The following is a 13,555-nucleotide window of genomic DNA, read 5'->3' on the forward strand; positions in this document are numbered from 1 at the left end:
AATCTGTCTGCAGGTCAGGAAGCAACAGTTAGAACTCGACAGGGAACAACAGACTGGTTCCAAATCAGGGAAGGAGTATATCAAGGCTGTATATTGTCACCCTGCTTACTTAACTTATATGCAGAGTACATCATGCGAAATGCCGGGATGGATGAAGCACAAGCTGGAATCAAGATTGCCGAGAGAAGTATCAATAACCTCAGATACGCAGATGACACCACCCTCATGGCATAAAGTGAAGAGGAACTAAAAAGCCTCTTGATGAAAGTGAAAGTGGAGAGTGAAAAAGTTGGCTTAAAACTCAATATTCAGAAAACTAAGATCATGGCACTTGGTCCCATCACTTCATGGTAAATAGATGGGTAAACAAGGGAAACAGTGAGAGACTTTATTTTTGGGGCTCCAAAATCACTGCAAATGGTGACTGCAGCCACGAAATTAAAAGATTTTTACTCCTTGGAGGAAAAGCTATGACCAACCTAGACAGCATATTAAAAAAAAAAAAACAAAGACATTACTTTGCCAGGAAAGGTCCATCGAGTCAAACCTATAGTTTTTCCAGTAGTCATGTTTGGATGTGAGAGTTGGACTATTAAAGAAAGCTGAGTGCTAAAGAATTGGTGCTTTCGAAATGTGGTGCTGGAGAAGACTCTTGAGAGTCCCTTGGACTGCAAGGAGATCCAACCAGTCAGTCCTTACAGAAATCAGTCCTGAATATTCATTGGAAGGACTGATGCTGAAGCTCCAATCCTTTGGCCACCTGATGTGAAGAACTGACTCATTGGAAAAGACCCTGATGCTGGGAAAGATTGAAGGCAGAGGTGAAGGGGATGACAGGATGAGATGGTTGGATGGCATCACCGACTCAATGAACATGAGTTTGAGTAAACTCCAGGAGTTAGTGATGGACAGGGAGGCCTGGCATGCTGCAGTCCGTGGGGTGACAAAGAGTTGGACTTGGATGAGCGACTGAACTGGCAGAACTGACTCACTAACTGAGCTTCCCTGCTAGCTCAGGTAGTACAGAATCTGCCTGCAATGGAGGAGACCTGGATTTGATCCCTGGGTCAGGAAGATTCCCCTGGAGAAGGAAATGGCAACCCACTCCAGTATTGCCTGGAGAATCCCATGGACAAAGGAGCCTGGCAGGCTATACAGTTCGTGGTGTTGCAGAGAGTCAGACACGACTGAGCAACTTAAAACTAATACAGAGAACATACAAAGTTCTAAAAGTTACATGAAATGTAACATACTAGCTACTGTCAGAAATAGGAAAGAAACAATGATCATGAACATACATGTTTGTTATCTTCATTTCATTACCAGTCATGAGGTCTAAGTTGGAAATTACAGGTGCCTTCTTCTATCATAATTTATGTGTTCTTAAAGCTTTTCAGTACACCCCATTGAATGGCATTATTTATCTGGTAGAGTAACCCAGTTCATTCGTACAGAATCTAAATCTTGATTATCCTCCCGCAGAAACTATAAGTGAACGCAAACTATCAGAGTGGACCCTTACCTTCCAATTTAGTGAAATCTTAATGAAAGCCCATCTAATGGAGACAGGGAGCTAAAACCCTACCAGTGGTTTATGGTTTTAATAGTGAGAGAAATCACTTCCGGTTTTACTCTTTGGTTCTTAAACACATGCATCCCATCTGTTTCAGAGATTGCTCCATATATTGCCCACTGATTTAAGGCGTATGGTAATACATCTTTCTGACTGACATCCCAATCTTGTGGACTATTGAATATGCTGTCAAACATGGAGATGAAAGATGTGCTAAGACCTATGAATTCTCTGTGCTATCTTTGTATTGCTGTAACATATGTTTCTTGATCAAGGGTATTTTGAATGGAATACCATGGCAATTGATTAGGCATTCTGTAATTCCATATATGGTAGTCCTAGAAAAAGAATTGTGGATAGAAATAATAAACATGCTTTGGAGTATATGTCTGTTTCTGTGTGTCTGTACAGGGTGAGGTGGAATAGTTTCCTCTCATTTTGTGGAAATTTGCATTATTATCACAGATATGACTCTTTTCCTCATAAGAGGATTATATTGCAGTGCTCTTTGCTTTTGTGATTTTTCCATACACCTTGTAAAGGCTCTGTGGCACATACTTTCCTGCTGCCTTCAGTTCAGTTCAGTCACTCGGTCCTGTCCGACTCTTTGCGACCCCATGAATTGCAGCATGCCAGGCCTCCCTGTCCATCACCAACTCCCAGAGTTCACTCAAACTCATGTCCATCGAGTCGGTGATGCCATCCAGCCATCTCATCCTGTCATCCCCTTCTCCTGCCCCCAATCCCTCCCAGCATCAGGGTCTTTTCCAATGAGTCAATTCTTCGCATGAGGTGGCCAAAAGTATTGGAGTTTCAGCTTCAGCATCAATTCTTCCAATGAACACCCAGGACTGATCTCCTTTAGGATGGACTGGTTGGATCTCCTTGCAGTCCAAGTGACTCTCAAGAGTCTTCTCCAATACCACAGTTCAAAAGCATCAATTCTTCGGGGCTCAGCTTTCTTTCCAGTCCAACTCTCACATCCATACATGACCACTGGAAAAACCATAGCCTTGACTAGATGGACCTTTGTTGGCAAAGTATTATCTCTGCTTTTGAATATGCTATCTAGGTTGGTCATAACTTTCCTTCCAAGGGGTAAGTGTCTTTTAGTTTCATGGCTGCAATAACCATCTGCCATGATTTTGGAGCCCAAATAAGTAAAGTCTGACACTGTTTCCACTGTTTGCCCATCTATCTGCCATGAAATGATGGGACCAGATGCCATGATCTTCGTTTTCTGAATGTTGAGCTTTAAGCCAACTTTTTCACTCTCCTCTTTCACTTTCATCAAGAGGCTCTTTAGTTCCTCTTCACTTTCTGCCATAAGGGTGGTGTCATCTGCATATCTGAGGTTATTGATATTTCTCCCGTCAGTCTTGATTCCAGCTTGTGCTTCTTCCAGCCCAGTGTTTCTCATGATGTACTCTGCATATCAATTAAATAAGCAGGGTGACAATATACAGCCTTGACGTACTCCTTTTCCTATTTGGAACCAGTCTGTTGTTCCATGTCCAGTTCTAACTGTTGCTTCCTGACCTGCATATAGGTTTCTCAAGAGGCAGGTCAGGTGGTCTGGTATCCCCATCTCTTTCAGAATTTTCCACATATTCTTGTGATCCACACAGTCAAAGGCTTTGGCATAGTCAATAAAGCAGAAATAGATGTTTTTCTGGCACTCTCTTGCTTTTTCCATGATCCAGCAGATGTTGGCAATTTGATCTCTGGTTCCTCTGCCTTTTCTAAAACCAGCTTGAACATCTGGAAGTTCACAGTTTATGTACTGCTGAAGCCTGGTTGGAGAATTTTGAGCATTACTTTACTAGCATGTGAGATGAGTGCAATTGAACATTCTTTGGCATTGCCTTTCTTTGGGATTGGAATGAAAACTGACCTTTTCCAGTCCTGTGGCAACTGCTGAGTTTTCCAAAGTTGCTGGCATATTGAGTGCAGCACTTTCACAGCATCATTTTTCAGGATTTGAAATAGCTCCACTGGAATTCCATCACCTCCACTAGCTTTGTTTGTAGTGATGCTTTCTAAGGCCCACTTGACTTCACATTCCAGGATGTCTGGCTCTAGGTGAGTGATCATACCATCGTGATTATCTGGGTCATGAAGATCTTTTTTGTACAGTTCTTCTGTGTATTCTTGCCACCTCTTAATATCTTCTGCTTCTGTTGGGTCCATACTATTTCTGTCCTTTATCGAGCCCATCTTTGCATGAAATGTTCCCTTGGTATCTCTAATTTTCTTGAAGAGATCTCTAGTCTTTCCCATTTTGTTGTTTTCGTCTATTTCTTTGCATTGATCGCTGAGGAAGGCTTTCTTATCTCTCCTTGCTATTCTTTGCAATTCTGCATTCAGATGCTTGTATCTTTCCTTTTCTCCTTTGCTTTTCGCTTCTCTTCTTCTCACAGCTATTTGTAAGGCCTCGGGTCGGTGCCCAATATGCTACTGGAAATCAGTGGAGAAATAACTCCAGAAAGAATGAAGGGATGGAGCCAAAGCAAAAACAATTCCCAGTTGTGGATGTGACTGGTGATAGAAGCAAGGTCTGATGCTGTAAAGAGCAATATTGCTTAGGAACCTGGGATGTCAGGTCCATGAATCAAGGCAAATTGGAAGTGGTCAAACAGGAGATGGCAAGAGTGAACATCAACATTCTAGGAATCAGGGAACTAAAATGGACTGGAATGGGTGAATTTAACTCAGATGACCATTATATCTACTACTGCGGACAGGAATCCCTCAGAAGAAATGGAGTAGCCATCATGGTCAACAAAAGAGTCTGTAATGCAGTACTTGGATGCAATCTCAAAAACGACAGAATGATCTCTGTTCATTTCCAAGGCAAACCATTCAATATCACAGTAATCCAAGTCTGTGCCCCAACCAGTAACGCTGAAGAAGCTGAAGTTGAACGGTTCTATGAAGACCTACAAGACTTTTTAGAACTAACACCCAAAAAAAGATGTCCTTTTTATTATAGGGGACTGGAATGCAAAAGTAGGAAGTCAAGAAATGCCTGGAGTAACAGGCAAATTTGGCCTTGGAGTACGGAATGAAGCAGGGCAAAAGCTAATAGAGTTTTGCCAAGAGAATGCACTGGTCATAGCAAACACCCTCTTCCAACAACACAAGAGAAGACTCTACACATGGACATCACTAGATGGTCAGTACTGAAATAAAATTGATTATATTCTTTGTAGCCAAAGATGGAGAAGCTCTATACAGTCAGTAAAAACAAGACCAGGAGCTGACTGTGGCTCAGATCATGAACTCCTTATCGCCAAATTAAGTGGGGAAAACCACTAGACCATTCAGATATGACCTAAATCAGATCTCTTATGATTATACAGTGGAACTGAGAAATAGATTTAAGGGACTAGATCTGATAGAGTGCCTGATGAACTATGGACGGAGGTTCATGATATCGTACAGGAGACAGGGATCAAGACAATCCCCATGGAAAAGAAATGCAAAAAAGCAAAATGGCTGTCTGAGGAGGCCTTACTGAGCTTAGGTGTGTTAATTGTTTTGGTCAAAAGAAAATGAGTGGGTGTGATGTACGGCATTTGCACACAGACAGTAGAGAGACTTCTAATGAATTACATCATTGGTTTGTTTCAGCCTTTTCTGATTTTGTGCTCTATCACAATAGCAGGGTATTTCAAATTGGAGTTGCTCCTTCACCACGGGTCCCCGATTAGAACAATGAGGTAGAAGCCAAATGGAGCTGAGACACAGTCAACATAAGTCGTATAAACAGCAAAGAGTTTTTGCTGTTATTACAACTATTTTAAGCCCCTGATAGGTTGAGATTGATTTTTACTGTAACAAAATCTATCTAATACATGACGTAAGGGATCTAAGCTAATCAGCGTGTCACCAGCTGGCTAGTTAGTTCCCCCAGGGAATGAAATAGAATTGGGAGTGAAGCATTGGCATTTACTTTTGGCAGGCTGAGCATAGTAGCAGTAGCCAAAACAGCCTGGGAAAGAAAGGTAGCGCCTGTCTAGTCCACACACAGCCCTCATCCCACTGTCAGTATCCACTTTGTATAATAAACAGGCCCACTGAGAAGGCCTAGATGGCTGACAGTCACAGGGTAGTTCATAGGCTCCATATCATTTGTGAGAGCTCATTCATTGTGCAGTCCACTGGCAGAGAGTCAAAACTATTTTTATACACTTTGCTTGTTTCAAGAGGTCCACATCTCAGCCCCAGAGTTCTTGTTGCTAATCTTCCAATTTTGTTCTTTCCAAATCCCTCATTAGCCAACTGACCCATGAGTTTTTGCCCATGACCCAGCACAGATCTGTATCCCAGGCTATCTCTCTTTGTGTATGACCGAATGTCCCCTCTCACCCCAAGTCTGCTGACCAGAGGGACATCCCTGCCCTGTGGCCTCTTAAGGACATTCCTAATGTTGCAACTGTCGAATTCTGACTGTTTCTTGAATATGATACATAATATTCTAAGTAAATCCATACATTGGTTTCATTGTCAGATGATTATAGATAGGGTGTTAAAAGATCCTAGTTTGCCCAGGACACTCCTGACTTACACCCTGTGCCCCATCTTAATTATTAATAGTGCTGCTTTTAGCTCTTAAAAGTGTCCTTGTTTGGATCATGGATGTAGTTTAAGACAGAGAGGGGATAAAGCAGGGAAAAACGTGTGGCTCCTTCTGCAGCTTGTTTGTACATTCCAGACCCGTTCAGGTCCAGTTTCATAAGTTCCTTTTCAATTACACGGTGGCATACTACTGCACTCACCCAGTTTTATGATCCAGTAGATCAGCTAGCTGCGTGTTGACCATGTGCAGGTGGGCATGCGTGATTACTTATTATCCCATGGTCAAATATCTTGTTTCTACAGGGGACCAGTACCAGGATGCTTTTTGAATGGACGAGAGTTTAGTGACTGAAAGGGCCAGGACTTGCTCTCAGACCATAGGGGTCTGTACTGATTGTCCAGGATCAGAGATGAGGCTTTCCAGCAGCTCCTTAGAGCATCTCTATCTAACACCACCACTGTCTATACTCTAGGCTCTGCTGATTGAATCTCAGTCTCCAGGCATCTTGTCCCCACTCTGCACAATCTTGTCTTATTCTAGATACTATTCAAAACTGGCAGGTTTATGGGTTATCCAGTCATGGGTCAGAGAAGCACACATAAATATGTTACCTGCTGTCTCAAAATCAAGAGTCTCAGTAGCCATTGAGCTTCTTCCTTCATGGTGGACGACAGTACATGGTGCAGTGACTTTAAAGTGGATATATTGAGATTCTCTACACTAAGGAAACACCATGGAAACTTCCCTGAGATAGCATATCTCTGAAATTTTGCAAGATTTAGATATATCTTGCTGTAACATTTTAAAAAATATTTTGGCCTCACTGTGCAGCTTGCAAAATATTAGTTCCCTGACCAGGGATTGAACCCGACCCTCAGTAGTGGAAGTGTGGTGTCCTAACCACTGGACCACCAGGGAATTCCCTACCGTAGCATTTTGAAGGTTTATTATTTCTCATAATCAGATTCAATTGAAATGCTGTCATCAATGTAAAATAACAGTTATGAAATGAAAATGGGTAATAGATCTTTCAGCTTTATTATGATAGCCCTAAGTCAGAAGAGTAAGGGTATACTGATATCTTTGCTGATAAAGTTAAAAGTGCTTCAGGTTAATCTTTTAATAGGAATGGGAAAAGGAAATGCCTGAAAACAAGAGACAGTGTCGATTGACCATAGTAAAGACACTAACCTCAGCAACTTAACTGTGCTTATCATCGCCACCGATTAATTTTGTGATCATCTATAAGTTTTCTTCATGAATGTTCTTTTTCCACTGGCTCACAGGCAGTTGATGAGGATTGCTATCCCCATGTGGTGAGGATTGCTGTTCCTACATGGTGAGAATTTCCATCCCTACGTGCTTTTATTTAACCTCTTGGCAGGAGTGGGTAGATCCATGGGCTTCCACTTGGCCTTTTCTGTCATAACCATCATAGAACCTGTGTAAGAATTCTGCCTGTAACTATCACTCCCCACCAAATGGTCAGACATTGGGAGAGTAATCACAAGATGTGTCTGCCATAAATTCCCTACTACTCTAGAATCAGGTTTCTCCACTAGCCCTAGCATTTCCCACTTTAATACATTAAACATTTCTAGGCCACCAGTCTGTTTTACTGGCCATGAAGTTACATTCCTGTTAACTTCATAATCGGTTAACCACTGACACAGATCTCTGTCTCTCAAAAATAAGACTGTCACCCAACAGAGTTAATTATTCTCGATGCACTCATATGATCTATGACAAATCAACATTGCCACCTGATCTGTGCATCTCTAGGATCCTGCTACCCCACTGAGATGATGAAGTCCAGTTTTATTGCAGAATCCCTTATTGTCAGCTCTGTCTTATTGGCAACAATCACTACAGAGCTTTATATGCGGGTGCCTCTCACCAATACGGCTTTTTAACAGTTTAATGAATGAAAACATTTTTGGCCATTGTAGAGAAGACTTTTATAGGTATAGGGAAGTTTATACATAACATAGTCAATCTAACATTCCGTCTAAACCAGTAAAGTTCTGGTATTTGATCCCAAGTAACTGAAGGCTACTGTGGGGTTCAACTGTCAGTTAGCCAAGATATTAAGAGAAGGTGGCAAGGTAGGTTCAGGAGTATTTGGGAGTTTAAAGATCTCCTACTAACACCATTCCCAGGCACTCAATTTAATACTCTAAATCCATCAATAGATTCATCCCAATCAGTGTTCATATCTTATCCTTTCCAGCTTAATATCTATAGGGTCCACTCATAAAATATCTTTCAAACTATTGCCAACATAAATTAGTGACTTCCCGTAACATATTTAGGGTGTAGACCACCTCTTTTTGAGGCATGGCATGAACTTCCCAGTCTAGTCTGTGAGTCCCTACCTTTCATGGACCTGAAAAGGTGAGGTGGAGAGACTGCCTGAGATGACTCAGCGGCCTCTTACGAGGAAACAGCATGATAACCATTTTAGCATATAGTGTATTAATAGAAAATTTGAGGTGTGGTATGTCCAAGAGATCGGCAATGATTGCATTGAAAAGATAGTTTATTACTCATAGTTCCAAGAGGAGGGGCCTGCCGTGCCCCATACCATATGGGGCAGCAGCAGGCTTGGTTGGGAGGCAGAGGGGGAAAGAACTGTGGGCCAGAGCCATCACGGTGGTTTCTAGGGGTGAAGGAAGTGGGTAAGGAAGGATGAACAGGTTTAGGATTGGCTATTTGAATAATTTCAGCGGGCTCTGGGGCACAGAAACAGTTTCTAGTTGTCTGGTACCTGGACCTGGAGTATGTTGCCCACCAGGGTTCTGGGCCTCCTTAATCACCAGAAATCGATCTGAGGCCAGAGAAGAAATTGGGGCAAGGCTTCACTGGGGCCCTTGCTCCAGCAACAGGGGCAATAACAAACAAGGTTCCTTTGCTCACTGGCTCCCTGAGGCAGGGTGAGCTGGTTCCTTTTATGGGGTGAGGGTAGGGGTGTATCCAGGGGTCAGGCAGGAGGGGTGGCTTAGGTGGTTTGCCCAGCCCCGATGGTGGTGTGTGCAGGGGGCATGTACAGTACCCAGCTTTTGCTCTCAGCTCTTCACAAGTGATAGTTGGGGTTATTTGGTCTTTCTGCATCTCTGTCCAGGATTTGCCTCAACTGCACATACACACAGTTATTCTTCATCTTTTACTGTTTCTCTGTATTTTTGTAGTTTGAGGAGAGGTGTGTCCAGGTGCAGGCACAACAGTACTGTAGCCGAGGGTCCTGGACCCAGACCTGTCTCACTTAGGGAAGGGGTAGAGGTTCAGAGTGTGAGAGCTCAGTAAAGGAGATGGTTAGTGGTGTGGGCTTCAGATTAGTTGGTTTGTACTTGAAAACAGATTCCTATTTGAGTTGTTACTGTTTTTAAGAACTGGCTAGTCCTACGAAGGCAGTCCCTTCAGGGTCTGCAAGACCCCAGATATCAAAGTAACAGGACAGTTCAGTTCAGTTGCTCAGTTGTGTCCAACTCTCTGCGACCCCATGAACTGCAGCACACCAGGCCTCCCTGTCCATCACCAATTCCTAGAGTTCACCCAAACCCATGTCCATCAAGATGGTGATGCCATCCAACCATCTCATCTTCTGTTGTCCCTTTCTCCTCCTGCCCTCAATCTTTCCCAGCATCAGGGTCTTTTCCAGTGAGTCAGCTCTTCGCATCAGGTGGCCAAAGTATTGGAGTTTCAGCATCAGTCCTCCCAGTAAACACCCAGGACTGATCTCCTTTAGGATGGACTGGTTGGATCTCCTCGCAGTCCAAGGGACTCTCAAGAGTCTTCTCCAACACCACAGTTCAAAAGCATCAGTTCTTTGGCACTCAGCTTTCTTTATAGTTCAACTCTCATATCCATACATGACCACTTGAAAAACCATAGCCTTGACTAGACAGACCTTTGTTGACAAGTGATGTCTCTGCTTTTTTATATGCTGCCTAGGTTGGTCATAACTTTCCTTCCAAGGAGTAACCGTCTTTTAATTTTATGGCTGCAATCACCATCTGCAGTGATTTTGGAGCCCAGAAAAATAAAGTCAGCCACCGTTTCCACTGTTTCCCTATCTATCTGCTATGAAGTGATGGGACCAGATGCCATGATCTTAGTTTTCTGAATGTTGAGCTTTAAGCCAACTTTTTCCACTCTCCTCTTTCACTTTCATGAAGAGGCTCTTTAGTTCTTCACTTTCTGCCATAAAGGTTGTGTCGTCTGCATATCTCAGGTTCTTGATATTTCTCCTAGCAATCTTGATTCCAGCTTGTGCTTCCTCCAGCCCAGCGTTTCTCATGATGTACTCTGCATAGAAGTTAAATAAGCAGGGTGACAATATACAGCCTTGACATACTCCTTTTCCTATTTGGAACCAGTCTGTTGTTCCATGTCCAGTTCTAACTGTTGCTTCCTGACCTACCTACAGGAGAGGAGGACCATCAGAATTTTTTCTCTGCAGAGGCTGGTTCCTTCTGTATGTTTGTGTAGGTTGTGTGGTTACAGAATGAAAAGGGGATATCTCTGCTGATAAGGTAGATTCAGGGCAGTTTAGCTGTTCAAAGATTTTAGCATTGATTGTTTCTGCTCAGATGCCCCACCTCATGTCTTGCGATTTACCTTCTTTCTCAGTAGAAACCTTAAAGTATCATATATTTTTCTAACATTCGATATTTAAATGGTGTTGTAAATGAGGAGCTTTTAGTGTGTATTTGCTGCAGCTATAGGAGATGAGAGCCGCTTCAAAATGGCCTCACGATTTTCTGATTTGTTCTCTCGGTTTGCTCTTAACTGGGCATGCAAAGCCTGTCAGTTTGCCCCTTGCACTGTGCATGGTTTCTAGGCTAGTTAGAAAGCCAGCTGACTCAGCATCTTTGTAATCATGATTGTTGCCATAGTCACCAAGTACGTTAGCCAGTTGACCTCCGTCTGCACATCCCTCATCCCATGCTACCAGTGGGGATAATTTGAGTTATCATGAGGCCACCACATGCTGTAGAGTTACCATTGGTCCACTACCCCCAGCAAAGAGTTTATTTCTCAGATATCTCATATAAACTCAATCTTAGAATCTTATTTTGATATGATTCTGCAGCCCTGAACAGTGGAAAACCCAGTTTCCTAAAGCTACTCCAAAAGCCTTTCACTCTTTCTAGTCAGTGTCCCAGCTGGAAAAAGATGGAACATTCACAGTGAGTAACTAAGGAAGTTTAATAAATGAATGTTATACTAAAGTGTGGGCAGAGTGTACAGAAACCATCAAAGGATATTGCAGAACCCTGAAACCAGCAAAAGTGGGTAGCCTCCTAAAATCTCTAATTAAAATGGCAAGCAGGAAAGCAGTGTTCTAGACCCAGGGTGGGTACTTGCATTGTAGGATCGTCTCATACAAACTGGTCTCTCCATCCGATTAATGCAGCTGTCTGACAGTGACCCTGAAGCAGGGGCATCCGTAAAATAAAAATCATCTCAATTTCTTTCTCTCCTTTCATTTTCTACCAGAACTCATCAGCTTTACAGAAGCCCCAAAGGTAATAGCAGGAAGATACAATTCACATAGATCAGTTTCCAGTGATCCAGGAGGAAAAAGTCTAGAGGGTGGATTTGGTGGGGCAGACACAAAATAGCCAGCCCAGGTACCAGCCCAAAGGAGAAAAGTTAGAGCTAGTCCTGACAGCCTAATGTTTCTTCTAAGCCCCTAATGGGTTCCTTCCTCTTTGTGTAGCCGCAGTTGTGTTAAACGTTAGTTGTTGACTCGGTTCTTGTCAAGCTAAGAAAGTGAGTCTTCACTAATCCCTAAGCATCTTCCAAGTCAGAGGGCAAATGAACATTTTCCTTTCTTATTTTTTTGTATAAGATACTTAATGATCTGCATGTCTAAAACAATACTAACATGCAAGAGGCATTCCTAACTTAACATGAATTCTTCAAAAGTGAAAGTGTTGGTCCCTCGTAATCCTCACTTTCTCAGGATTATGTAGCCAGTGGAGATACTTTAGAATATGGAAGTGTTGTTAGTCGCTTAGTCGTGCCTGACTCTTTGCGATCCCATGGACTGTAGCCCTTCAGGCTCCTCTGTCCATGAAATTCTCCAGGCAAGAATGCTGGAGTGGGTTGCCATTTCCTTCTCCAGGGGATCTTCTCCACAAAGAAATGGAACAGAGGTCTTCTGCATTGCAGGTGGATTCTTTACCTTCTGAGCCACCAGAGAAGCCCAACATAAATGCTTCATTTTGACCTAAGAATATGAAGGTGAAAAAGGAAAAATGTAATCAGGTTGAAAGGTTAAAGTGGCATTTTTATGCCCAGAAAGTAAATTCATATTCTGAGATCAAATGCAGGTTTTATGTCTTCTTAGCTTTATTGACTAGGTAATTAAAAAAACTTTGCCTCAGTCTCAGTTTCTCCATAATGAAAATGGGGGCCATAATATCTAGCATGAACAAAAACTGTTATTATTAGAGATAAATAGATAATGTTCCTGGCACAGTTTCTGGCACACATAAGGCACTGAGTAATTGGAAAGGATTTATTATTTTATTTATTGGCAGCATCAGACATAGAAATAAAAGAAGAGAAAATACTGATTTAGGTGTCAGAAATTTAGAAATTCTCAAAATATCTTCAGTAATTCTTACAATCCTAACAAAACAGACCGATTCATATACCTGCATTCTGATTGGAAATATGTAGCCACCAGCCATGTGTGTGTACTGAGAGACAGCTCTTTTCTTTTTTTAATTAGAAGCATCTTCCCATCCAGACAGATTTTCCAGCTATAAAGGAATTAAAATTACCTCTGTGAGCCAAACAGTTGAGAAATGTGTGTGGTCCAACATTTTGGCTACTTGGGGTCTTAACAAAGTGAATTGGAAAAAAAAAATAATAATGGAAACGAAGATACAGGCTGGACTGCATTTGTTACAAAGCAGGAACACCGTTAGATTAAATCCATTTACATTTTTAATTTCAGCAGTCCCTAAAATCAGCTTATATGCAAAGCTCCTTATACTAAAATGAGCTTAATTTCTGGTTGTAAACAGTTCTGCTGAACATAAAATTTCAGGCTTGTGTGGATCCCTTGGATTAGCTTGGGAAAATCTTAAGTTACATTAAAACCTTATATGATGAATTTATTCTTTCAAACATATACCAACAATTTTCTAGTGCATTTTTTCCTATTGGTATGATTTTTCGAACAGCATTCTAGAATGTTAAGGTAAGGCACTAGTTATTTAATGGGCAACATGCATTCCTTCTGCTCTGGTATATATTTTCACTATTTGAAATGAGCACATTTACAGTATTTCTCTATTATTTTTATTTAGACTCATAATGCAGAACATTATGAGTCTAAATTCTCCTTCAAGAATTGTAGGATATACTAATATTTCCAAAAATAT

General features: G+C 41.9%; 1 long non-coding RNA gene across 10 annotated transcripts in view; it reads left to right on the plus strand.

Annotated features, from left to right (window-relative positions):
- The window catches only part of LOC102402668, a 189,979-nt gene that overhangs the window by 169,169 nt on the left and 7,255 nt on the right, over window positions 1–13,555 (plus strand). Inside the window, exon 1 of one of the 10 annotated variants that reach the window (XR_006640696.1) lies at window positions 7,442–7,494. The exons of 8 other annotated variants lie outside the window; for them this stretch is intronic. This is a non-coding gene — a long non-coding RNA (DNA methyltransferase 1-associated protein 1). Of the gene's footprint in view, window positions 1–7,441; window positions 7,495–13,555 lie in introns of those variants that run through there. One more of the 10 variants, XR_006548971.2, reaches the window with a different exon arrangement.

Source organism: Bubalus bubalis, chromosome 1, assembly GCF_019923935.1.
Source record: "Bubalus bubalis isolate 160015118507 breed Murrah chromosome 1, NDDB_SH_1, whole genome shotgun sequence".
NCBI lineage: Eukaryota > Metazoa > Chordata > Mammalia > Artiodactyla > Bovidae > Bubalus > Bubalus bubalis.